Genomic DNA, 27,083 nt, shown 5'->3' on the forward strand with positions numbered 1-27,083 from the left:
GAACTCAAACAACTGTTCCCAACACTGTGGAATAACCTTCATGGGAACACAATCCAAAAGAGAATAGATATATGTACATATAGAACAGAGTCAAGTGTCTGGAGCTCTACAAAACACAACACAGTAATTAATTATGATGCGCTATAAAATAAAAATTCAATTAATAATAAAAAAACACATTATGCCCCTATTCCCCTCAGGCCTCGTTGACCTTGCCTGGAGTCACATCATTGGAGGGTGAGCAGGCTTGGGTCCCAACGCTGGACTGTGGTGGGACCGAGGCACCTGGGGAGGATTTGCCAGCAAAGCGGGTCCCACGTGAAGCTGTAATGCCTCTTCCACCATAGACGGCACCGCTATCTCCATATGTAGGAGTGCCTTCCTACAGCTAGCCAAGCACAATGAACTCAAAGAACGACGGATCCTGTGGCTGAAAGACCAATCTGAAAACACCCGGTGTCCAGATGTTTTGGGGCTGGGGTTCTCACCTCTAGCCTTCTTCCTCAAAATCGTCCCAGTTACCTACCTCAACACTCTCGTCTCGGGGAAGTTGCCGGGATGCGGATCTGTCAAATATTGTAGTGTCAGGGAGAGCAAGTAATGAGACACACTCCTTTGGGTGTTTGTGAGGGCACATTCCACTCTAATTTCCATTCCGGGACACGAGTATTCCGAAGGCCAGGATTCCCGGGCAAGCGGACAGTGCTAAAAAAAATTCTGCCCCCTTATGGCCGCTTTTTGTAAGAGCAACTGAAAAACCGGTGCTTAGTGGAACTTCATAATCAAAAATCCTGAAGTACTATAAAGTACACCTACCCTCCAGAAATGTCCTGGGGAAGGTCCTTGAAAAACGATTCAAATCAGGACCCTTGTTCAACAGCCAATTTCAAGAGGTACATTTTATTCCCAGTGTTCTTAAAGAAACTTACAAGGAATAATGGTCTACATCACTAAGTATTTGAGAAAGAGAAATCCAACTTACAAAAGGTATCACCTCGCAGCAGTCAGAATGGGCAAGGTCAAATGTCTACAGGCAATCCATGCTAGAGAGGGCTAGGAGAAATGAGAATTCTCCAAAGGCATTCGTAGCAGTGCACGTGAGAAACTGGCCTTATGGAAAACAGTATGCAGTTTCTCGCATATATACACCGAGTACTAACCTATGATCAGACAGTGGCTTTCATTGATGTATATGTGCAGAACCATCCCTGAAAATCACAAAGGCAACCTTTCGTTCCTTGCAGAGCCACGTATGATAGCCCTGATATGCAGAAACCACAATGCCCACCCACAAAGGAAGGACGATAGAAAATGGGGTACATACATACAATGGACGATTACACAGCCATAGAAAAGTATGAGAAAATGCCCACTAAAGCAACATGTAAGGATGTAGATTTGATCACATTCAGGACAGTAAGTTACACAGATAAAGACACATATCCCGGCATATCTCCTATAGTGGGGTTTAAAAATTGACGCAAAGAAACTATACTTTACAACACTGAAACCGAGTCACAGACGTAGACACCAAAGTATGCATACAAAGGGGAGAAGGTTGGCTGGAGGCATAGACTAGCAGATTGGGAATCACATATGCACACTAATATATGTAAAAGAGAAAACCAGTCAGAAATAACGTTGAACTAAGTCAACTGTTCCCAACAATCTGGAATAACCTAACTGGAAAGAGAATAGGAAAAAGCATAGATACATATACATGTATACATGTATATGTACATGTACATATACATGTATAACGTTATACATATACATGTATAACGGATTCAATTGGCTGTACAGCCAATGAAACACAGCAGTGTAAATTAATTGTGTTCCTATATAAGATAAAACTTCAATTTAAATTAAAAGATTTAATTTAATTTAATTAAAATCCTGTATTCCATAAGTCTTCTGTGACCCTGCCGGGGTCTATTCCCTGGAGTCTCGGATGGCTTGGGTTGCAAAGTTCTACTGTGGTGGGACTGACGCAGTCGGGAAGGATTTTCCAGCAAAGGAGTTAAGCTTGCATCTGTAGTGCCTCACCCACTTTGAACAGCACCACTATCTCCACATCTAGGAGTGCTTTGCTATAGCTACCTAAGAGCAATGCACCCAAAGAATGATGGACCATGAGGCTGCCAGAGCGATGTGAAAACAGCATTGTTCATGTATCTTGGTGCTGGGGTTCCCACGTCCATCCAGCTACCTCAGAGTCACCCCATTTGTTGACAGCAACACCCTCATCTAGGGGATTCTGTGGGTTGGTGATCTGTCAAGTGTTTGGAGGGTAAGGAGGAAGATGTAATGGGACAGAATCCCTTGGGTATTTGTTTTCTTACCTACTGCACTGCTCTGAATTCTGGAACATGATTTTCCCGAATGACTGGATTCCCGGTTAACCAGACTCTGGTTGAGCAAAATCCTGCCTATCGTTGGAGGCTTCTTTTAACAACTCATAAACCAGTGCTTAGGGGAACTTCATAATCAAAAGGTCAATGTTGCTGTGAAGGACAGCTACACTCAAGAAAGGTCCTTGGAATGGTCATTGAAAAAGGATTCAAATCAGGGACCACTTTCAACAAGCTAATTTCAAGAGGTACAATATATTCAAACTGTTCTTAAAAATAACTCACACACAAGGAAAGGTGATCTACACCGATAAGTATTTCAGAAAGGAAAATGCAACCTACAGAAAGGTATCACCCTAGAGCCATCAGAAAGGGCAAGGTCAAAATGTCTACAGGTACTATATGTGGGAGAGAGCTTGGAGAAATGAGAATCCCGCTAAGCCTTTCGTAGTACTGCACATTGGAAACAGGCATTATAGAAAGCAGTATGGAGATTGCCTAAATAAATACACCAAGAACTATCATATGGTCCAACAATGGCCTCCTAGACAGACATACATAGAGCACCATCATTGCAAATCACACCGGCACCCCTATGGGCCATGCAAACCTATGTGTGATAAACCAGGTATGGAACCAACTGACGGCCCATTAACAGTTGATTGAAAAATTAAATATGGTACATATGTACAGTGGAGTATTCCAGAGACATAAAAAATATGAACAAAATGCCCACTACAGCAACATGGAAAGACCTGGATTTGATCACATTCAGGATAGTAAGTTATACAGAGAAAGACACATATCCTGGGATACCTCTTATGGGTGGGGTTTAAAACTTGACACAAATAAACTCTACTTTACAACACAGAAACTGAGTCACAGACATAGAGACCAAAGTATGGGCACCAAATGGACAAGTTTGGGGGCAGACATAAACAAGGAGGTTGGGATTAACATATGCACACTAATATACATATAAAAGAGAACACCAGCCAGGACTTAAGACTCACTCAGTCAAATGTTCCCAACACTCTGAAATAAGCTATATGGAGAGAGAATTGAAAAGAGCATATATAGATATAGATAGAGATATATACATACAGATATATAGCTATACACGCATAACAGATTCAAGTGGCTGTGCAGCCAAAGGACCACAGCAGTGTAAATTAAGGATGTTCCAGAATTTTTAAAAAGTCAATTTAAATTAAAGGAATACTTCCTGTATTCCCTAAGTCCTCGGTGACTAAGCCAGGGGTCACATATATGGAGCCGCAGTGGTCTTGGGTCCCAAAACTGTACAGCAGTGGGAGTGAGGCATCCGGGGCCGATTTGCCACCAGAACGTTCCAGTTTGCACCTGTCGTGCCTCCTGCAAGATGAACAGCAAGATTACCTCCATGTGCAGGAGTACTTTCCTACAGCTAGCTAGCCACAATGCACCCAAAGAATAATGGAACCTGTGGCTGCAAGAGAGCTGTGAAAACACCCGGTGTCCAGGTCTCTTGGTGCTGGGGTTCCCACCTCCAGCTTCCTTCTCCAGAGTCACCCCAATACAGATGGCTAAACCCTCATCTTGTCTATTTTGCCGGGATGGGGATCTTTCAAGTAGTTGGAGGGTAAAAGGGAAGAAATAATGGGTCACAATTCCTTGGGTACATGTTGTGGCACCTCCCGATGTAATTTGAAATCTGGGACACGATTTTCCCCAACAACTGGAAACCCCGATAACCGAACTCTGCTTGGAAAAAATCCTGCCGATCTGTGGCCGTTTTTGTAACAACAACTTAAAAACCGGTTCTTAGGGGAACTTCATAATCAAAAAGTCAACGGCTCTGTAAAGGACCCTATATTCAAGTTATGTCCTGTGGAAAGTCACAGAAAAAAGGATTCAAATCAAGGCTCTCTGTCAACAAGCAAATTTCAACTGGTATATTTTACTCACAGTGTTCTTAAAACATAACTCACTCACAAGGAAATGTGATCTACATCACTAACCACTTAAGAAAGTGAAATGCAACCTGCAGAAAGGTATCACCTCACAAGAGTCAGAATGCCTGTGTTCAAAATGTCTACAGGCAATACATGTGAGAGAGGGCTTGGAGAAATGAGAATCCCGCTAAGCCGTTCAGAGGACTGCATATTGGAAACTGGCATTATGGAAAACTGTATGCAGGTTCCCTAAGTGAATACACCAAGAACTACCCTGTGGCAACCCAATGGCCCTCCGGGACAGATACAACTAGAACATCATCCTTGCAAATCACACCGGCACTCCTACATTGCTTGCAGACCTATTTATGATAACCAAGATATGGCACCAAAAAGACGGCCCATCAACAGATGATTGAAAAAAGATGTGGTACATATATACAGAGGACTATTATAAAACCATAAAAAAGGATGAAAAAATGCAAATGTAAAAACGTGGAAGGACCTGGATGGGTCACATTCAGGATACTAAGTTAGACCAAAAAAGAAATTTCATAGGATATCACTTATCGTTGGGTTTAAAAGTTGATACAAGGAAACTATACATTAAAAACACAGACCGAGTCACTGACGTAGAAACAAATTTGTACCACATGGAGAAGGTTGGCAGAGGTATAAACTAGGAGGCTGGGTTTAACACATGCACACTAATATATATCACACTGATACAAGCCAGGACCTACATTGAACTCAAACAAGTGTTCCCAACACTGTGGAATAAACTACATGGGAACACATTCCAAAAGAGAATAGGTATATGTACATATAGAACAGAATCAAGAGTCTGGAGCACTACCAAACACAACACACGAATTAATTATGTTGCACTATAAAATAAAAATTCAATTAATAATAAAATAAACGAATGCGCCCCTATTCCCCTCAGGCCTTGTTGACCTTGTCTAGAGTCACATCCTTGAAGGGTGAACAGGCTTGGGTCCCAACGCTGGACTATGGTGGGACCAGGGCAGCTGGTTAGGATTTGCCAGCAAAGCAGTCCCACGGGAAGCTGTAATGCCTCATCCACCTTGGACGACACCACTATTTCCATATATAGGAGTGCCTTCCTACGGCTAGCCAAGCACAATGAACTCAAAGAATGACAGATCCTGTGCCTGAAAGACCGCTGTGAAAACACCCGGTGTCCAGATGTTTTGGGGCTGGGGTTCTCACCTCTAGCCTTCTTCCTCAAAATCGTCCCAGTTACCTACCTCAACACTCTCGTCTCGGGGAATTTGCCGGATGGGGATCTCTCGAATATTAGAGTGTCAGTGGGAATAAGTAATGAGACACACTGCTTTGGGTGTTTGTGATGGCACATTCCGCTCTAATTTCCATTCCGGGACACGAGTTTTCCGAAGTTCAGGATTCCCGGATAACCAGGCAGTTCTAAAATAATATTCTGCCCCCCAGTGTCCGCGTCTTGTAACAGCAACTTAAAAACCGGTGGTTAGTGGAACTTCATAATCAAAAATCCTGAGGCGCTATAAAGTACACCTACCCTCCAGAAATACCCTGGGGAAGGTCGTGGATAAAGGAATCAAATCAGGGTCCTTTTTCAACAAGCCAATTTGAAGAGGTACATTTTATTCCTTGTGTTCTTCAAAATAAACTCACAAGGAATAGTGATCTACATCACTAAGTATTTGAGACAGGGAAGCACAACTTACAGCAAGGTATCACTCCGCAGCAGTCAGAATGGGCAAGGTCAAATGTCTACAGGCAACCCATACGAGAGAGGACTTAGAGACATGAGAATTCCCCCAAGGCATATGTAGCAGTGCACATTAGAAACTGGTCTTATGGAAAACAGTATGCAGTTTCCCGCATATATACAACGAGTACTAACCTATGATCAGACAATGGCTTTCATGGATGTATATATGCAGAACACATCCCTGAAAATCAGAAAGTCACCTTTTTGTTCCTTGCAGAGCCGTGTATGATAGCCTTGATACGCAGAAACCACAATGCTCTCCCACAGAGGAATGAAAATAGGCAATTGGGTACATATATATAATGGTGGATTATACAACAATAAAAAAGTATGAAAAAATGCCCACTACAGCAACATGGATGGACCTAGATTTGATCACATTCAGGAAAGTAAGTTAGGAAGAGAAAGACACATATCCTGGGATATCACTCATGGGTGGGGTTTAAAACTTGACACAAATATACTATATTTTACAACACAGAAACCGTCTCACAGACGTAGACACAAAAGTATGCGTACCAAAGGGAGAAGGTTGGATGGAGGCATAGACTAACAGACTGGGATTCACATATGCACACTAATATACGTAAAACAGAATACCAGTCAGGAATAAAGTTGAACTAAGTCACTGTCCCCAACACTCTGGGATAAACTAAGTGGAAAGAGAAGAGAAAAGAGCATAGATACATACACATGTATAATGGATTCAAGTGGCTGTACAGCCAATGAAAGACAACAGTGTATGTTAAGTGTGTTCCCGTGTAAGATAAAACTTCATTTTAAATTAAGGGCATAACCCCTGTATTCCCTAAGTCTTCGAGGATCCAGCCGGAGTCACACCGCTAGAGTCTCGGATGTGTTGGGTCGCAAAGCTGTACTATGGTTGCACTGAGGCAGCTGGGGTGGATTTTCCAGCAAAGGGGTCAAGCTTGCATCTGTAGTGCCTCATCCACTCTGAATAGCACAACTATCTCCATATCCAGGAGTGCTTTGCTATAGCTACCTAAGGCCAATGCACCCAAAGAATGATGGACCATGAGGCTGCAAGTGTGCTGTGAAAACACATTCTCCAGTTATCTTGGTGCTGGTGTTCCCACGTCCAGCCACTTACTTCAGAGTCCCCCCCATTTGCCGACGGCAACACTCTCATCTAGGGGATTCTGCCAGGTTGGTGATCTGTCAAGTGGCTGGAGGTTAAGGGGGAAGATGTAATGGAACACAATCCCTTGGGTATTTGTTTTGGTACCTACCACTCTACTTTGGATTCTGGGACACGATTTTCCAGAACGACTGGATTCCCAGATAAGCAGACTATGGTTGAAAAACGTCCTGCCGATCTTTGGCTGCATCTTTTAACAACAACTTAAAAACTGGAGCTTAGTGGAACTTCATTATCAAAACTTTAGTGGTGCTGTAATGGACATCTACCCTCCAGAAAGGTCCTGGGGTTTGTCATTGAAAAAGGATTCAAATCTGGTCCCAATTTCAACAAGCCAATTTCAAGACGAACATTTTATTCAAAGTGTGCTTAACAAATAACTCACACACAAGGAAAGGTGACCTACATTGGTAAGTATTTCAGAAAGGAAAATGCAATCTACAGAAAGGTATCGCTGCACAGCAGTCAGCATCGGTAAGGTCAAAATGTCTACCGGCAATACATGTGGGAGAGGGCTTGGAGAAATGAGAATCCCGTTAAGCCGTTCATAGGACTGCATATTGGAAAGTGGCATTATGGAAAACTGTATGCAGCTTCCCTAAGTGGATACACCAAGAACTACCCTGTGGCAACCCAATGGCCCTCTGTGACAGATACAATTAGAACACCATCCTTGCAAATCACCCCTGCAACCCTTCGTTGCTTGCAGACCTATTTATGATAACCAAGATATGGCAGCCAGCATACAGTCAATCAACAGATGATTGAAAAAAGATGTGGTACATATATACAGAGGACTATTACACAGCCATAAAAAAGGATGAAAAATGTAAATATAAAAAGGTGGAAAGACCTGGATGGATCATATTCAGCATAGTCCATTAGACAGAGAAAGACACATATACTGGGATATCTGTTTTGGGTGGGGTTTAAAACTTGACACAAATAAACTCTACTTTACAACACAGAAACTGAGTCACAGACGTAGTGACCAAAGTATGGATACCAAAGGGAGAAATTTGGGGGAGGCATAAACAAGGAGGTAGGGATTAACATATGCACACTAATATACATATAAAAGAGAACACCAGCCAGGACTTAAGTTTTACTCAGTCAAATGGTCCCAGCACTCTGAAATAAGCTGTATGGAGAGAGAATTGTAAAAAGCATATATAGATATAGATAGAGATATATACATACAGATATATAGATATACATGTATAATGGATTCAAGTGGCTGTATAGCCAATGAAACACAGCAGTGTTAATTAAGGATGTTCCAGTATAAAAAGAAATTCAATTTAAATTAAAGGAATACTTCCTCTATTCCCTAAGGCCTCTGTGACCAAGAGGTTATACAGCTAAAAAAAGACCAGGCAGAATGGCTGTGATCAAAATGTCTACAGGGAAAACATGCGGGAGAGGGCCTGGAGAAATTAGAATCCCTCTAAGCCGTTCGTAGGACTGCACCGAGAACTACCCAATAATCAGAGAATGGTCCTCCTGGACATGTATGCATAGAACACCATCCCTGAAAATCACACAGGCATTTCTCATGTAAAACATTGGCAAGCAAAAGGAACTAGGATTATATATTTCAGCTGCTGAAAGAGAAAAAAAAACTGTCAACTGAGAATTCTATATCCACCAAAATTTCCCTTTTAAAATGAACAAGAATTTAGACATTCCCAGATACACAGAAGCTGACAGTGTTTATTTAATAGACCTGTCCTAAGAATTACTAAAGGAAATATCCACAGGTTAAACTAAAATAATTCTAGACAGTAATTAAAAACCATGTAAGAATGTGAATATCTCCATTAAAGAAAAATAAAAGTCAATATTTTGCAATTTTTGTTTCTAACCTCAGTTGTTCTTTGTACAGGATTTTAAAGGCAAATATATATAAATAATTATAACTCTTTTTCATTGGGCATAAAACATATAAGGAAATTTTTTGATATTGGTAACATAAAGGAGGGTTAAAATAGTTGCATCATTGTATAGGGTAGAGATTTAGTACGGAATTTAAGTTTAATTGGTAATAATTTAAATTATATTATTATAGCTTTAGAATATTTGATGCAATCCCCATAATGATCATAACTACAATTTCTATAGAATGTACACAAAAGCAACTGAGAAGATAACAATCTACTACAGAAATTTAACAAAACATAAAGAAATGTAATGGAGAAAATAAAGGACAAAAACTACATGTATAGGAAACAAACAACAAAATATGTGGAGTACGGTCTCCCTTATCATTAATTTCTCTAAATGTAAATAGATTAAAGTCTATAATCAAAGGAACATATTGGCAGAATAAATTTTTTTAAGAACACTAACTATATGCTTCCTGTAAAGTGAGTCTTACCTAGAGCAAAAGACACAGATAGGTTGAAAATAAAGGGTTAGAAAAAAATTCATTTAATTAGCAATCAAATACTTGTGGCGGTTATATTATTACAAGACAAAATATACTTTAAGTCTAAAACTATTACAAGAAACAAAAAAGGAACATTTTATACATGTATATGTACCAAAGAACAAAAACCAATAGAGAAAAGAAGTATGTATGGAATTAAGGGAGAAATGGATAATTCTATAATAACAGTTGAAGCTTTCAAAACACAACTTTGAAACAAACAAATAGAGATTAAGAAGGAAATATAGGACTTGAACAACACTATAAACCAATTGGACAGATAGATATTTATATTAGGTCTCTACCAACAAAAGCAAAATACACATTTTAAAAAGTGCACTTGTAAGATTCTTGTAAGATTCTCCATGAGGGAGTTAAGCCACCAAACAACTATTAATAAATTTTATAAGGCAAAAATTGTAAAATGTGTTTTCTCAGATTACAATGAACTAAAACTAGGGATCAGTAATAGGAGATAAGGGGTCAATTTCCACATATCTATAAGTTGGAAACTTATAGATATGTGGAAATTGTATAATATACTCTAACAACACATTAAAATATACAAGCGAAATTAGAACATACCTTAAGAAAATTTAAAATAAAATAAAATATTCCAAAATTGATGGGATATAGCAAAGGCAGATTGAAAAACAAAATTCTAGCTGTAATTGCATACTTTAAAGAAGAATCTCAAATCAATTACCCAATCTGCACATTAAGAAAATAGAAAGACAGAGAAAACTCAACCCAATGCTAATGAAAGGAAGGATTCAATATAATTTAGAATGGAGATAAAAAACATAGAGAACAGAAAATCAACATGAAAAATTAACAAAATCAAAAGTTATCTTTTGCAGAAGATTGACTAAATTGACTAGCTTTAGCTAATTTAACTAATGAAAAAGAGAAGACAAAAATTACTGTATCAGAAATGAAAGTTTGGAAATTACCCTTTATTTGATTAAAAAAAAAAACAATAATCAATTCTATGTGTACAAATTGGATAACCTAGATGAAATGGACAAGTTCCTAGAAACAAAATTAAGAAAAATGAGTCATGATAGTGTTACTGCCCAGGGTCCTTGGCCTCCTTAATCAATAGAAATTGATCAGGGGTCAGACAAGAAATTCAGGCAATAGAAATTGATCAGGGGTCAGACAAGAAATTCAGGCAAGCCTTTACTGGGGCCTCTGCTGCAGCACGGGGGAGCGAGAACAAGTAACAGGTGCCCTTGCTTGCTCACTCCCTGAGAGGGGCAAGCTGGTTCCTTATACGGGGTGAGGGTAGGGGTGTGTCCAGGGGTTGGGCTGGAGGTGTGGCTTAGGTAGTCTGCCCACCTCTTTGGTGGTGTTGAGTGAAGGGGGCATGCACAGTGCCCTGTTTTTGATTCTGACCGCCCTGCTTTTGCTCCTGGCTCTTCAGAAGTGGCAGTTGAGGGTTTTTTTGATCTCTGTATCTTTGGTCCAGAATTTACCTTAACTGCATGTTCACGCAGTTATTTTTAGTCCCATAGAGTTTCTTTGTATTTTGTTGCTAAAGGAGAGGTGCATCCAGATGCAAGTGTTGCAGGATAGGATCCCAGGTCCCAGCCTGTCTCAGTAGAGCTAATAAATAATTTTCCCATTTGAAAACTTAGTTTTAAACTACAGTAATAAAAATAATGTAGTACTGGTGTAAAGACAAATATATACAGGACCTGAGGAGAAAACCCCAACTCTTGTCTTGCTAAATTGATTTTCATCAGAGGTGAAACGTGCCAAGACCAGTCAATTTGGATGTTTGCCTTATACCATATATAAAATTTACCCAAATTGTTAAAAACCCTATACATGGAAGCCAAAACTGTAAATGCTTAGAAATAAATATACAGGAAAATCTTCATGGCATTGGATTTGCCAATGATTCCTTAGATATAACACAAAAAGTTCAGGTGACAAACAAAAGTTAGAATACATTAGACTTTGTTAAAATCTGAAACTTTTCTTCATCACAGGCTACTATCAGAAAGACGAATATATACTTTAAATATATCATGTCACTTCCTTTTTCAAAGTCTCTGGAAAAAAATTAGCTAATAGCCTTATGGAAGTTCTGTTGTTTTTTCCCTTCTGCCTTTAAAATTCTTTCTTTATCTTTAATTTTACCATTTTTATTATATGTCCTGGTGTGAGTCTGTTTGTGTTCATCTTTTTGGGACTCTTCGTGATTCTTATTACTGGAAATCTGTTCCATTGCTCAGTTTGTGAAGTTCTCTGTCATAATTTCATCAAATACATTTTCTACCCCTTTCTCTTTAGAAGGTTTTCTTTTTTTTTACTTTTGGCTGTGTTGGGTCTTCGTTACGGCACGCGGGCTTTCTCTAGTTCTGGCGAGCGGGGGCTACTCTTCGTTGTGGTGGCTTCTCTCGTTGCAGAGCACGGGCTCTAGGTGCATGGGCACAGTAGTTGTGTCACACGGGCCCTAGAGCACACAGGCTTCAGTAACGGCGGAGCATGGGCTCAGTAGTTGTGGCACACAGGCTTAGCTGCTCCTCAGCATGTGGGATCTTCCCGGACCAGGGATCAAACTGATGTCCCCTGAATTGGCAGGCAGATTCTTAACCACTGTGCCACCAGGGAAGTTCCTACCCCTTTCTCTCTTTTTTTCACCTTTTGGAACCCTTAACATGTGAAAGTTAGTATACTTGAAGTTGTTCCAGAGTTTCCTTAAACTGTCCTCATTTTTAAAAATTTGGTTTTCTCCTTATTGTTCTGATTGAGCAGTTTCCATTATTTTATCTTTCAGATAACATGCATTCTTCTGTATCACCTAGTCTGCTATTAATTCCTTCTAGTGTACTTTTCATTTCAGTTATTTTATTCTTAACCTCTGACTGGTTCTTCTTTATATTTTCTAGTTTGTGGTTTACATTCTCACTGTGTTCATCTATTATCTTTCCAGTTCGATTACCATTGTCAATACTGTTACTTTGAACTCTATCTGGTACATTATTTATCTGTTTCATTAGATTTCTTTCCCAGATGTTTTTGTTGTTGTTATTTCATTTGAAACATATTCCGCCATCTTCTCATGTTGGTTAACTTTTTCTGTCCTTATGAAATTAGGTGAAACAGTTACCTATCCTGGTTTTGAAGTGATGTCTTTGTGCAAAAATGTTCCCTCACAGTAGCTTTAATGGGAGAGCTGGGTCGGAAGTGAGAATGGGTTATTTTTTTCCCTTTTGGGTTTGCTGGCAGTTACCACCTTCGTGGGAAATAGGACTGGAGATGGACAGGGTAGAGTCAGAGCTAGGTATAAGCTAGGGTTTCTCTTATGCTCAGTGGGAGTCACTGCCCTAGCACAAGTCCATCAGGCACCCTAAAGGAGTTGGGTTTCTCCCTTGTGTGTGATGTCAGCTCCATCTTGGTTGGCATAGTGGCAGGAGACTGAGGGGTTGCACTTTTGTACTTGTTTCACTTTTACCCCAAGTGTGCATACATTGATTAGAGGCTGCAATGGGGCTAGAGGTATTTGTGTCACACTATTGAAATTGTTTTCTCCTTCCAGTGATGTCTTTTCCCTGGAGTTAGTTTTACTCCTCCTTAATGTGGGCAGGGGTGTGCATGGTCATAATGGCTGCATCCACCCTTATCAGAGGCAAAGTCATGTCTGAGCTGGCTCCATTTCCTCTAAGTGTGCACACTCTGGTTGACAATGGCAGCCTCTGTCTTAGTGGAGAATAGTGCTGGGACAAGGGAGTATAGAGCAGGTTTGGTGTGGGCTAGGGTGAACTCTGGGCATGTCCTGCCAAGCCAGCCATAGTCCCAGGAAGTTTTCAATCTCCTACCTTCATGTTGTGACTGGGAGTAAACAAGTATGCCCTTGCACTCTTGAGGAGTGGAGTCTTCGCTTCTTACAGACTTCCAGTAGGCCTCACTGGGTTTCAGACCAGTAAAGGGACTCATCTTCCTAGTGTTTGACCCCAGAACTGGGATGCCTAATGAGTGGCTCAAACCCTCACTCCCCAAGGATGATCCCTGAGCCTGTGACATCTTCCTCTTCTTCTGGGTCCCTTGACAGGGGTGCAGGTCCTGACCAGATGGCTTTTTTTCCCTTTCCATAAGACTGTGGATTTTGCTCTACAGCCTTGGTTATAGAAGAAGCTTTATGTCAGTCTTCAGGTTTTTTTCAGGGTAATTATTTCACATTTAGAAATAGATTTTATATATATATATAGATTATATATATATATATATATATATATATATATATATAATAGATTATATATATATATATTTTTTGGTCAGACCACACAGCATGTGGGACCTTAGTTCCCCAACCAGGGATTGAACCCACACCCCGTGAAATGGAAGTACAGAGTCTTAACCACTGGACCACCAGGGAAGTCCCTACATTTAGGTATATTTTTGATGTGTTCATGGGGGGAAGTGAGCTCAGTGTCCTTCTACTCTGCTACCATAATCTCTCCTCTGGCTCTTACTTTTTTTTAATGGGAGAAAAATACCAATACAAATGTTCATCAAGATTTGCAGAAATTCATACATTGCTAGTGGAAATGTAAAGTTGTGCAGCTGCCGTGGAAAATAGTATACCATATAATCTAGCAACTCTACTTCTAGGTATGTACATAAAATATTTGAAAACACAGACTCAAACATATATTTGAACACCAATGATTAAATCAGCATTATTTGAAATGCCCAGAACTTAGAAATGACCCAAACGTTCACCAACAGATGAATTGATATTGGGAAGACATAAAGATGATGGAGGAAGAGGATGAGAACCTAATCTCTCTCAACAAACACATCAAAAATACATCAATATGAGGAGTAATTCTAATGGAAAAGTAACTGGGCACTGATGAAGGACTCCTATACAACCAAGGGTATAAGAATGATACACATGTAATTGAGTAGAATGGGAAGGAAAACATCAGGTCAGGACTTGTGCCACTGGGAAGGGACTAAGAAAAAAAGGGAGATCACATGGATGGATGCTTGCACTGGGGTGAGCAGGTTGAGCGGCAGACTGTGAGTACCAGTCTGGGGGTTCTTTGTATAGGAGACAACCTGCTTTGGCTGCTTGGAAAACTGCTGGGACAGATAGAAATGCTAGAGAAGCATAGACTACACTGCAGAAGTGTATAGGTGCTGGCTTGCCCCTAGGCAAGGGAGAGAGGAGTCTGCACTAGAAGTCTGCTACCACCTTATTACACTCCCTAGTCTAAGCCAAGTGAACACACAGGCCCTACTCACTCCATATCACAGCTTGGCACTGGGTCTAGAGTGTCCTGGACCTGGGAAAATACTCGATCTAGGGATGCAGAGGCTATCCAGAGACCTGAGGCATAGCCCAGGTGGGGTGGCATTAGCCATTGTTAGCACTTACTATAGCTAAACCCAGAAAGAGCCAAGATTTCTGACTTCAGTGCAGCTGCCTGAATTCCCACAAATACCTCACTGCATGCCTTAGCACAAGCTGAGTGAACACTCCAGGCTCACCCGCTCTATGCCATAACCTAGCACTGGATGAGGGCCAGCTGCAACAGGGGAAGAATGTGACCATGGGCTGCATCTGAGCAGAGCCTTAGACAACTACACAGGCAGAGCATCAGACCTCTGTAAGGGCATGAGCCCCATTTGCTTCAGCACTCCCCTTCTTTGAGGTAAAATCCTCAGTGGTGGGGAGAAGGAAACACACACACTTAAATGGAACACAGCCAGGTTGAGCCCAACCCTGACAACTTCTTCTTGAGTAAATTGGGAGAACACCTTGCTCCTGAAAAGGCCTGCCTCACACACTGCATGGGCTCTAGCTCCTCTATTACTAGCCACACTCACTACCAAGATGATAGCTTCCGGCACACCCTGAGAGATGTGAATGGTGTCCACATCAAATCCAGCACTGCCCCTAAAGGCATGGGGCACATGCTTTCTAAACAGGAATGCTCCAACAAAGGAAGGCCACTTCAACACCACAATAGATACCTGTTTCCCTTAAATTCATAGACACAGAGAAAATTAAGTAAAATAAAAAGGCAGAGGAACTACTCTTGATAGAAAGAGCAAGACAAAACTCATTAAAAATGAAAGAGATATAAGCAATTTATAAGACAAAGAATTCAAAACATTGGTAGTAAAAATGCTAACTGAATTCGGGAAGAGGATTGAACTAAACACAAATTATTTTAAAAAGGAAATAGAAACTATTAAAAAAAAAAGACCCAATCAAAAATATATAATTTGGGACTTCCCTGATGGCACAGTGGTTGAGAATCTGTCTGCCAATGCAGGCACATGGGTTCGAGCCCTGGTCTGGGAGGATCCCACATGCCATGGAGCAACTAGGCCCGTGAGCCACAATTACTGAGCCTGCGCGTCTGGAGCCTGTGCTCCACAACAAGAGAGGCCACAATAGTGAGAGGCCTGTGCACCATGATGAAGAGTGACCCCAACTTGCCACAACTAGGAAGAGTCCTCACACAGAAACGGAGACCCAACACAGCCAAAAATAAAATAAATAATTTAGAAAAAAAATATATATATATGTATATAATTCAATACCTGAGATTAAAAACAGACTAGAAGGAATAAATAGCAGACTAAATGACACAGAAAAATGCATACATGATCTGGAAGATTGAATAATGGGTATCACCCCATCAGAAGAGAAGACAGAAAGACAATTATAAAAAAATACATTAGATCTATGGGATGATATAAAATATGTCAACTTATCCAAAATACGGTTTCCAGAAGGAGAACAGTAGGAGAAGATGATAAAAAATATATTTGAAGAAATTATGGAATACTTCCCAAACCTAAAGAAGGAAACAGACATCCAGGTACAGGAACCACAGAGAGTCCAAAACAAGATCAACATGAACAGATCCACACAAAGACATATAATTGAAATGGCAAAAAATTAAAGAAAAATGCAATGAGAAAATTAAAGTGTCATATACATGGGGAATCCCCACAAGGAAATTAGCTGATTTCTCTGCAGAAACCTTGCATGCCAGAAGAGAGCAGTATAATATACTCAAATTGCTGAAAGGAAAACCTGCAACCCAGGACTTTACCCAAAAAGATCATTATTTAGTATAGAAGGAGACATTTAAAAATGCTTAGGCAAGCAAAAATTAAATTATGCCAAACCTACTCTCAAATAAATTTTGAAGTATCTTCTCTAAATGATAAAGAAATCACAATGTATATGAAAGGGAAAATTACACAAGAAAGGCAAATATATAAAATAATTTGAAATGATTTAAATAAGCCAATGCAGAGATTAAAAGACAAAATAATTATAAAAGCAAATACGACTACAGGAAAGAGTAAAGGGGTAATAATTAGCATGTAAAATATGACATAAAAACACAAAATATGGGGAAGGGAGAAAATATAGATCTTTTAGAATGTGTTTAAACTTAAATGACTGTCAGTTTAAGTCAAGTAGATATAACTATGGGTCAACATATATAGACAAGGGGCACCATGATTAAAAACCTATGATAGATACACAAAATAAAAAGAAAAGAATCCGAGCATACTACAAAAGAAAATTATTAAACCACAAAAGGAAAAACAAAAAGAAGAAATGAACAAAGAATAATGACAAAACACTGTCAAACAAGGAATAAAATGGTAATAAGTATATACCTATTGATAATCATTTTAAATGTCAATGGACTAAATGCTCCCATCAAAAGATACAGGGATGCTGATTGTATAAAAAAATAAAAAATCAGCCTTTCAAAATACTGCCTACAAGAGACTCACTTCAGTTCTAAAGACACACACAGACTGAAAGTGAAGGGATGGAGAAAGATATTTTATGCAAATGGAAATTAAAAGAAAGTAGGATACAATACTCATATCAAATAAAATAGACTTTAAAATAAAGGCTATATCAAAACACAAAGAAGGGCATTATATAACAATAAAGGGACAAATACAAGAAGAGGATATTATACTCATTATCATATATGCACACAATTCAGGTGTACTTAAATATATAAAGCAAATACCAACAGAAATAAAAGGAGAAATTGAGAATAATATAACAATAGTAGGAGACTATAACACCCCAGTGACATCAATGGACAGATTATCCAGACAGAAAATCAATAAGCAACAGTGGTCAATAGACCAGTTGGATTTAATAGACATCTGCAGAATGTTATAACTCCAAAACAGCAGAACACAAGTGTAAATGGATCTTTCTCCAGGATAGATCAAATACCAGGACACGAAACAAACCTCAACAAATTTAAGAGGTAGAAATTATATCAAGCTTTCTTTCCTGCAATCCCAAGGGTGTGAAACTAGAAATCAACTACACAGAGAAAAATGAGAAAGAACAAACATACTGATACTGAACAACATGCTAGTAAAAAAAAACAATGGTTCAATGATGAAATCAAAGAGGAAATCAGAAAATACAAGACAAACCAAAATGGAAACACAACCTTCCAAATTCTATGGAAGGCAGCAAAAGAAATAGTAAGATGGAAATTTATAGCAATTCAGACCTTCCTCAAAAAAGAAACAGAAAATCTCGGATAAACAACTGAAATTACCACCTAAGAAATGGAAAAAGAACAAAGCCCAAAGTCAGCAGGAGGAAGGAAAACTAAAGATCAGAGAGGAACTAAATAAAACAGAGATATAAATAAATAAATAAGAGAAAAGAATCAATGAAACCAAGAGCTGATTTTTATGAACAGATAAACAAAATTGATAAGTGCTGAGCCAGGTTCACCAAGAATAAAACAGAGAGGACCCAAATAAAGAAATTAAGAAATGAAAGAGAAGTAACAACTGATACCACAGAAATACAAAAAAAAAAAAAAATAATATGGGAATACTATGAACAGTTATATGCCAACAAATTGGAGAACTCTGAAGAAATGAATAAATTTCTAGAAATATATAGTCTGTTAAGATGGGTCAAGGAGAAGCAGACAATTTGAACCGACTGATAAGTACAAGCAAAATTGAATTTGTAATAAAAACAATACTATCAAACAAAAGTCCAAGACCAGACAACTTCACAAAGGAATTCTACCAAACATGTAAAGAAAAACTGATATCTATTCTTCTCAAAGTATTTCAAAAAATTGGGCTTCCCTGGCGGCGCAGTGGTTGAGAGTCCGCCTGCCGATGCAGGGGACACGGGTTTGTGCCCCGGTCCGGGAAGATCCCACATGCCGCAGAGAGGCTGGGCCCTTGGGCCTTGGTCGCTGAGGCTGCGCGTCCAGAGCCTGTGCTCCACAACGGTGAGAGGCCCGCGTACCGCGAAAAAAAAAAAAAAGTCTTCCAAAAAATTGAAGAGGAGAGAACACTCCCAAATTCATCCTACATGGCCACTGTTACCCTGATGTAAAAGTCACAGAAAGATACTACCAAAAAAAAAAATTACAGGCAAATATCTTTGATGAATAACAATACTCTTAAATACAGTAAAGTGAAAAGATATCCATTGTTCTTGGACTGGAAGAAATTATAGAAATAATTTTTTGGATTAGTCACCTAAGGTAAAAGAAATAAAAGGAAAAATAAACAAATGGGGTCTAATTAAACTTAAAACTCTTGCACAGCAAAGGAAATCACACATGAAATGAAAAGATTGATTCAGCCAACAAAGGTTTGTATATCCAAAATATACATACAGCTCATACAACTCCGTATCTAACAACCCAATCAAAAAATGGGCAGAAGACCCAAACAGGCATTTTTCTAAAGAAGACAAGCAGATGGATTACAGGCACAAGAAAAGATGCTCAACATTGCTAATTATTACAGAAATGCAAATCCAGATGAGATATCACCTCACACCTGTGAGAATGGCTATAATCAAAATGCTTACAAATATCAAAACACAGGATCAGGAGAAAGGGAAACAGTTGTACGCTGTTGGTGGGAAAATAAATTGCTGCAGCCACTATGGAAAACAGTATCACAGGTACATAAGACAAACTTATGTTTACCAAAATGGAGAAGGAAAGGGGGAGGGACAATTTAGGAATATTGGATTAACAGGTACAAAATACTATGTACAAAATAGATAAGCAAAAGTGCTATACTATTCAGCACAAGGAATTATAGCCATTATGTTGTAATAACCTGTAATGGAGTAGTACAATCTGCAAAAAATACTGAATCATTATTCTGTACACCTGAAACTAATGTATTATTATAAATCAACTATATTTTAATTTTTAAAAATGTGTATACCCCTCCCCATGGCTGTTTCACTAATTTTGCATTCATTCCTTAAAGTTACATACTCTAACTAAAGTCTAGCTAATACAGAAATCTTTGTGTTAGGGAAAGTCCATCGTATGTGTTTGGTATGATACCAAGGTCACACACAAAAAGTTAGGCAATATAATTTGCAATATTTTAGCAACATTATTTTCTTAATGCAGGAATTTTTTTGTAAATATATCTTGAATAGTATCCCTACTTAGTATTTGGCATGTAATTTGGGTTTCTGCCAAACTATATTAAGGACCTTTAAAATTCATAGTGGAGAGATTGGCAAAGAAAATTTGAGCTGGTATTTGAGGTCCCATTGGACATTTTATAGCTTTTAGACTAAATAAGCTTTTATTATTTGATTGTTTTCTAAATTCCTACATATGATATTATGTAATTTTCACATGATTTTCTTGATTACGGTATTCACTCTTAACATATTATTTAGTAGTTTCCACAATATTATTTGGTTACTTATACTTCAGTACACATTGGTACCAAGCCATTTATCTTGCATTATTATTTACATACTGTAGCGAACATTCTTTTGGTCTTTATCAATGACTTTACTTCTGAGAGCTAACTTTTAAAAAATAATATGAAAGTAAAATGAGCAAGAAAAAATATTATTGGACTTGCCTATGAGGAATTTGCTCTAACAGATCTCTTGTCATGTTCTAGTTAGTCATTTGCATCAAGAACTTTTTTCTCTGCCAGAACCTGTATTTATTCTAATCAGACTTCAAAACCAAGACTGTTTAGAACACTGAAAAAGTGAGCCCCATGTAACCAGAAAGTATTGGAGAGAACACAGAGAGAGAGGAGGCTTATTTATAAACTTTATATTTATTACCAAGATGTACATGTTTTGATCTGACTCTAAATAACATATAATATACTTTAAGAACTGAGTAAATGAATAGACTATTCCCTAATTCTTAGGCTTCCAACTAAATCTATATATTGGCACAGATTTTGAAAACTGAAATGACATTTAAACCATTTCCTGAGGAAAGAAAGTGACATCAGAGAAAATGATGGAATAGAAAGTGTCAGGAATCCATCTCTACAATTGTACTGGTAGAAACTCTCTGAAGTAAATATTTTGGAACTTGAGTTTATTTAAATGTTTGCAATTTCCAGGTGACAGTTTGGTTAATATTGATCATTTTTAGCTGTCAGTATGGTGGCAGCTAACCATTTTTACCCCCAACCTCTTGATAAGATGCAAACTAAAGATTCTGGAACCACTTGCTGTTACCAGGGTGGGAAATAAGGACTTTGTCTTTGAAATATAAGGGTTGTGTTCTGATTGTGAATTGCTCTTCTGATGACTGAAGTGTGGATATGGAGGATGGCCATCACTGTTTTAACACCCATGGGACAAAGTAGCTTCCAGGTGACTTAAAGAGGTCACATTATCTTGAACATTAAAAACAACCATACATATTAGAAAGTTTAGAAAGATGCTACATTGATCTGGGAAAGACAAGAACATAAGGAAAAATTCTGAGAAGACCTAATAAAGATTTCACCTCAGATTAGTCATAAGTATGGAGACACTGTACAACAATTTTAAAAAAACCTAGAAAGGGAGAAAATCTGGTTTAAGAGTTATAGTTATGAGTTATAGGTGTTCAGTTTTCAACATCAAGAAACCTGAAAGAAAAAAAAAAGAAAGAAACCTGAAAGACACACATAGAAAGAGGAAAAGATTACCCATTCAAAGGAAAAAAATAATTCACAGAAAACAGACTTGAAAAAGCCAAGATATAAAACTTACTACACAAAAACTAAAACAACTTAAAACTTTAGCAAGCCATATTCAATAACACATGAAAAGGATTATATATCATGACCAAGTGGAATTTATCTCTGGGATTCAAGAATGCTTCACTTATACAAATCAATACATGTAATGCATCACATCGATAAAATTAAAGATGAAAGTCACAAGATCATCTCAATAGATGCAGAAAAAGCATTTGATCAATATGCAAAGTTCTTTCAACAACCCTCAACATATTGGGAATAGAAGGTATGTACCTCAATGTAAAGAGGGTCATATATAACATACTCACAGATAACCTTATATTCAAAGGTTAATGAGAAAAAAATGAAAGCTTTTCCTTTAAGATCAAAAACAAGACAACAGGGCTTCCCAGGTGGCACAGTGGTTAAGAATCTCTTTGCCAGTGCAGGGGATGTGGGGTCAAGCCCTGGTCGGGGAAGATCCCACATGCCGTGGAGCAACTAAGCCAATGTGCCACAACTACTGAGGCTGTGAGCCTGTGCTCTAGAGCCTGCAAGCCTCAACTCCTGAAGCCCGCACACTTAGAGCCTGTGCTGTGCAGCAAGAGAAACCACCGCAATGAGAAGCCCGTGCACCGCAACGAAGAGTAGCCCCCGCTCGCCGCAACTAGAGAAAGTCTGTGCGCAGCAACAAAGACCCAATGCAGCCAAAAATTAATTTTTTAAAAAAAGAATACAAATTAAAAAAAAAAAAAGAACAAGACAAGAATGTCCACTCTCACCATTCTTATTCAATATAGTACTGGATTTTAATTTGAGTAATAAGGCATGAGAAAGAAATAAAAGGTATCCAAGTTGGAAAAAAAGAAGTAAAATATTACTATTGCAGACAATAAAATTTGGTATACAGAAAACTTCAAATACTCAACAAAAAACCTGTTGGGAGTGAAGTAAGTCAGAAAGAGAAAAACAAATACCGTGTGCTAACACATATATACGGAATCTAAAAAATAAAAGGTTCTGATGAACCCAGGGGCAGGACAGGAATAAAGACACAGACATAGAGAATGGACTTGAGGACATGGGGAGGGGCAAGGGTAAGTTGGGACGAAGTGAGAGAGTAACATTGACATATATACAACACCCTATGTGAAATTGCTAGTGGGAAGCAGCTGCATAGCACAGGGAGATCAGCTCGGGGCTTTGTGACCACCTAAAGGGGTGGATAGGGAGGGTGGGAGGGATACACAAGAGGCAGGGGATATGGGGATATAAGTATGCATATAGCTGATTCACTTTGTCATACAGCAGAAACTAACACAACATTGTAAAGCAGTTTTACTCCAATAAAGATGTTAAAAAAACCCCAAATCTGTTGGACCTTAATGATTTCAATTAAGTTGAAGAATATATATTTCACACGAGAAATCAGTTTGCATTTTATACACTAACAATGAAACATCTGAATAAGAAATAAAGCAACCTATTCCATTATAGTAGCACAAAACAATAAAATGTTTAGACATAAATTTAATAAAGAAAGTATAAGACATGTACAGTGAAAACTAAAGATGTTGTTTAAAGTAATCATAGAAGACACAATAAAAAGATATGCTGTGCCCATGAATTAGAAGAATTAATATTGTTAAAATGTCCATTCCACCAAAAGCCAATCATAGATTGAAAGGACTCTCCACCAAAATAACAACGGCATTCTTCAAAAAATAAGAAAAATATCCTAACATTTGTATGGAACCACAAAAGACACCAAATGGCAAAAACAATTGTGACGAAAAGGACAAAGCCAGAAGTATCACACTTTCTGATTTCAAACTACTACAGTAATAAAAACAGTATGGTACTGCCATAAAAATAGAGAGATAAACCGATGGAACAGACTTAAGAGTCCAGAATTAATCCCCTGAATATATGGTCAATTAATATGCAACAAGGGAGCCAATAACCCATGAGAAAAAGACTGTGTCTTTAACAATACTGAAAAAACTGGATAAACACATGCAGAACAACACAATTAGACCCCTATCCTACATGGCTCACAAATATTAACATAAAATGTATTAAAGACTTATAGTTAAGACCTGACACCATAAAACTCCTTGAAGAAACTATGAAAGAAGTTCCTTGACACTGATCTTAGCAATGATTATTTGGATGTGACACCAAATGGAAATACAAAACAAGCAAAAATCAAGAAACGGGACTATATTAAACTTGAAAACTGCACAAAAAAAGGAACAATTAAAAATGGAATGCAATCTATTGATGGGGGGAAATTTTTTGCAAGCCATATACCAAATGAGGTGTTGTTTTATCCAAAGTAGATTAAAAAAAAAAACTCAGCTTAATGACAACAACAACCTCATTAAAAAATGGTCAGAGGAGGGCTTCCCTGGTGGTGCAGTGGTTGAGAGTCTGCCTGCCCATGCAGGGGACACAGGTTCGTGCCCCGGTCCGGGAGGATTCCACATGCCGCAGAGCACCTAGGCCGGTGAGCCATGGCCTCTGAGCCCGCGCATCCGGAGCCTGTGCTCCGCAGCGGGAGAGGCCACAGCTGTGAGAGGCCCACGTACCGAAAAAAAAAAAAAAAAAAGGGCAGAGGAATAGAGAACAAATGTATGGACACCAAGGGGGGAAAGTGGCAGTGGTGGTGGGATGAATTGGGAGATTGAGATTGACACACATACACTAATATGTATAAAATAGATAACTATTAAGAACATGTTGTATAAAAAAATAAATAAATAAAATTCAAAAACAATAAAAATTAAAATGGGCAGAGGATATATGTCAATCCTAATCTCCCAAATGACTTATATACACTATTATGTATAAAATAGATAACTAATGAGAACCTGATGTATAGCACAGGGAACTCCACTTCACTGTACAGTAGAGGCTAACACAACAAGCTAACACAACAAGAAAAAGTACTTCTGCAGGATAGTATCTGGGTCCCAAGGAATAAAAATTTAAAATTTTAAAGCTATCTCCAAAATTCCTCCTCAAAATGTTATACTCATTTACAAATGTACAGATATCATTTGATCCAGCAATTGTACCCCTAGGAATTCATGCTGCAGATATAGTCACAGCTATGTGATACAACTTACACACAGTGTTCCTTACTGTACAGTTATAATCAACTTATATATCCATCAGTTATGTCAAATCTATACAATGGAATACCACAAAGCCATAAAAAAGGACGAGAAAGCTCTCTGTGTGTTTGTGTGAAAATTAAATTGCAGAGCATTGTGTATTTGCTTGCACATGCATAAAATAGTCTTGTAAAAATTCATAAGAGTCATCAAATTAATTGCCTGTAAAAGATAAACTGTTGGCAGGGAACTGGGTGGGAACTTTTATTATATAGTCTTTTGACCCATGTGAATATACTACCTATTCAAAAGTTAAGTAAAAAATATAAAAATTGAAAAAAATAAAAATGGGCAGAGGAAATAAACATTTTTTCCAAAGGAGCTAGGCAAATGGCCAATAGGTGCATGAAAAGATGTCCAGGATCACAAATAATCAGAAAAATGTAAATCAAAACCACAATGAGATACCACGTCACACCTCTCAGAATGGCTATCAGCGAGAAGACATGAGCTAACAAGCATTGGCCAGGATGTGAAAAAATGTGAAAATGGGAAAAACTGGGTACTGTTGTTTGCAATACAGATTTGTTCAGTCAGTATGGGAAACAATATGTAAGTTCCTCAAAAAATTAAAAATATACCTACCATATGATCCAGAAATTCCATTTCTGAATATGTACTCAAAGGACTCATCAACAGATGAGTGGGAAAATATTATATATAATACATATCAGAATCACATGACATGAGTCATTCCTTTTTCTCTCCCCTTTGATTTACAACTAATTACACATCCATAACTGAAAAAGAGTATATCTGCACAACATACCAGGACACCCAAGAGACCTGTGTTTCTTAAAGTCTGTGGATTAATCCTCAGAGGTAGCTGTGAAGTGAGGGGAATGGTGACAGAGCTGACAGTGGCTGAGTCAGTGGCAGCAGAGAGGTGAAAACAGGTCCAGCAGCAGGCCAGCACTGTCTTTCTTTCTGGCAGAGGAAGTGGAAAGTGTAGGTGGTGCGTGTGGGTCACCCAGCTGCACATGTCACAGCTGGAGGGACCTGATGCTCTCCTTGAGAAGGAACTGTGATAACTTGGGGGTGGGAAAGGAAAAGGAAGTAAGCAGACAAAGGAAACAAAGTTAAAGTGTTTCCTGCTGTTGGCTCAGGGACTCACCTAAAAGGACCACCTGCAGACCTCTGGAAGTCCTGCACTTGAGGATCCCCCTACAAAGCCTTGGGCACACCCAAAGTCCCATGTTCTAAGCACACACCTCCTCCAACTATGATGCCACCTCTTTTTTCTCCGCCATGTGAGTGCGTGTGTGTGTGTGTGTGTGTGTGTGTGTGTTTGTGTGTGTGTGAACAACAGAGACAGATATCACAGTCAGCAGCGACTCAGCTCTGATAAGAGAAGCCAAAACCTTGTGCTATAACACCACCTTCTGGAAAAGAAAAGGAAAAGTCCTAATTACCAATCTGTTGGTAAAAAAAATTAAACAAAACCTTGCCTAAATAAGAATGGTGTTCACCACCTCAAATGCAAATGTGACAGTGACACATTGTATCCAACAATATAAAGAATTAGGATGTATTGTAGCACAAAATGATGATTTTCCAGCAACCAAACCCAAAGACACAGAATACTGTGATCTAACTGATAAAGAAATCAAAAGACCTGTTATGAAAAATTTCAGTGAGCTACAACAAAACTCAGAAAGACAACACAGTGGTATCAGAAATAAAAACGATGAACAGAAGGAGTACTTTAACAAGCCCATTGAAATTGTAAAAAAGGACTGACCAAATTTTGGAGCTGCAGAACTCAATGAATAAGATGGAGAATGCATTATCTACCATAAGAAATAGAGCATATCAGATAGAAAAGAGAGAATAAGTGAGACAGGATATAAATATAGAAATAATTCAGGTGGAAGAGGAAAGGGAACTAAGTTTTTTTAAAAATTGAAGAAAACCTCAAAAACTATCAGACTCCATTAGGAGAGCCATCATAATATTAGTGGGTATACCAGAAGAAGAAGAGAAGAAGAAAGGAGGAGAGAGTTTATTTAAAGAAATAATAGCCAAGAACTCCCCAAATCTAGGGAAGAAATGGGGTATAAAAGTCCACAATGCTAATTTATTATCTCTATGAAAACAAACTTTCTCCAAGATGCATAGTATGAAAACTGTCAAAAGTCAATCAGAAAAATAAGATCGATTTTTCAGCAGAAACTCTACAGGCCAGGAGAGGGTGGAATGAGATATTCAAAATACTAAAAGATAAAAATGTCAGC

The 27,083-nt window shown here is 38.4% G+C and overlaps 1 pseudogene; it reads left to right on the forward strand.

The window, feature by feature from the left end:
- The first annotated feature begins 1,329 nt into the window (after positions 1 to 1,329).
- LOC117310624 (F-box only protein 28 pseudogene) overlaps positions 1,330 to 27,083 on the forward strand; it is a 33,636-nt pseudogene continuing 7,882 nt past the window's right edge.

This window comes from Tursiops truncatus, assembly GCF_011762595.2.
Source record: "Tursiops truncatus isolate mTurTru1 chromosome Y unlocalized genomic scaffold, mTurTru1.mat.Y SUPER_Y_unloc_1, whole genome shotgun sequence".
Lineage (NCBI taxonomy): Eukaryota > Metazoa > Chordata > Mammalia > Artiodactyla > Delphinidae > Tursiops > Tursiops truncatus.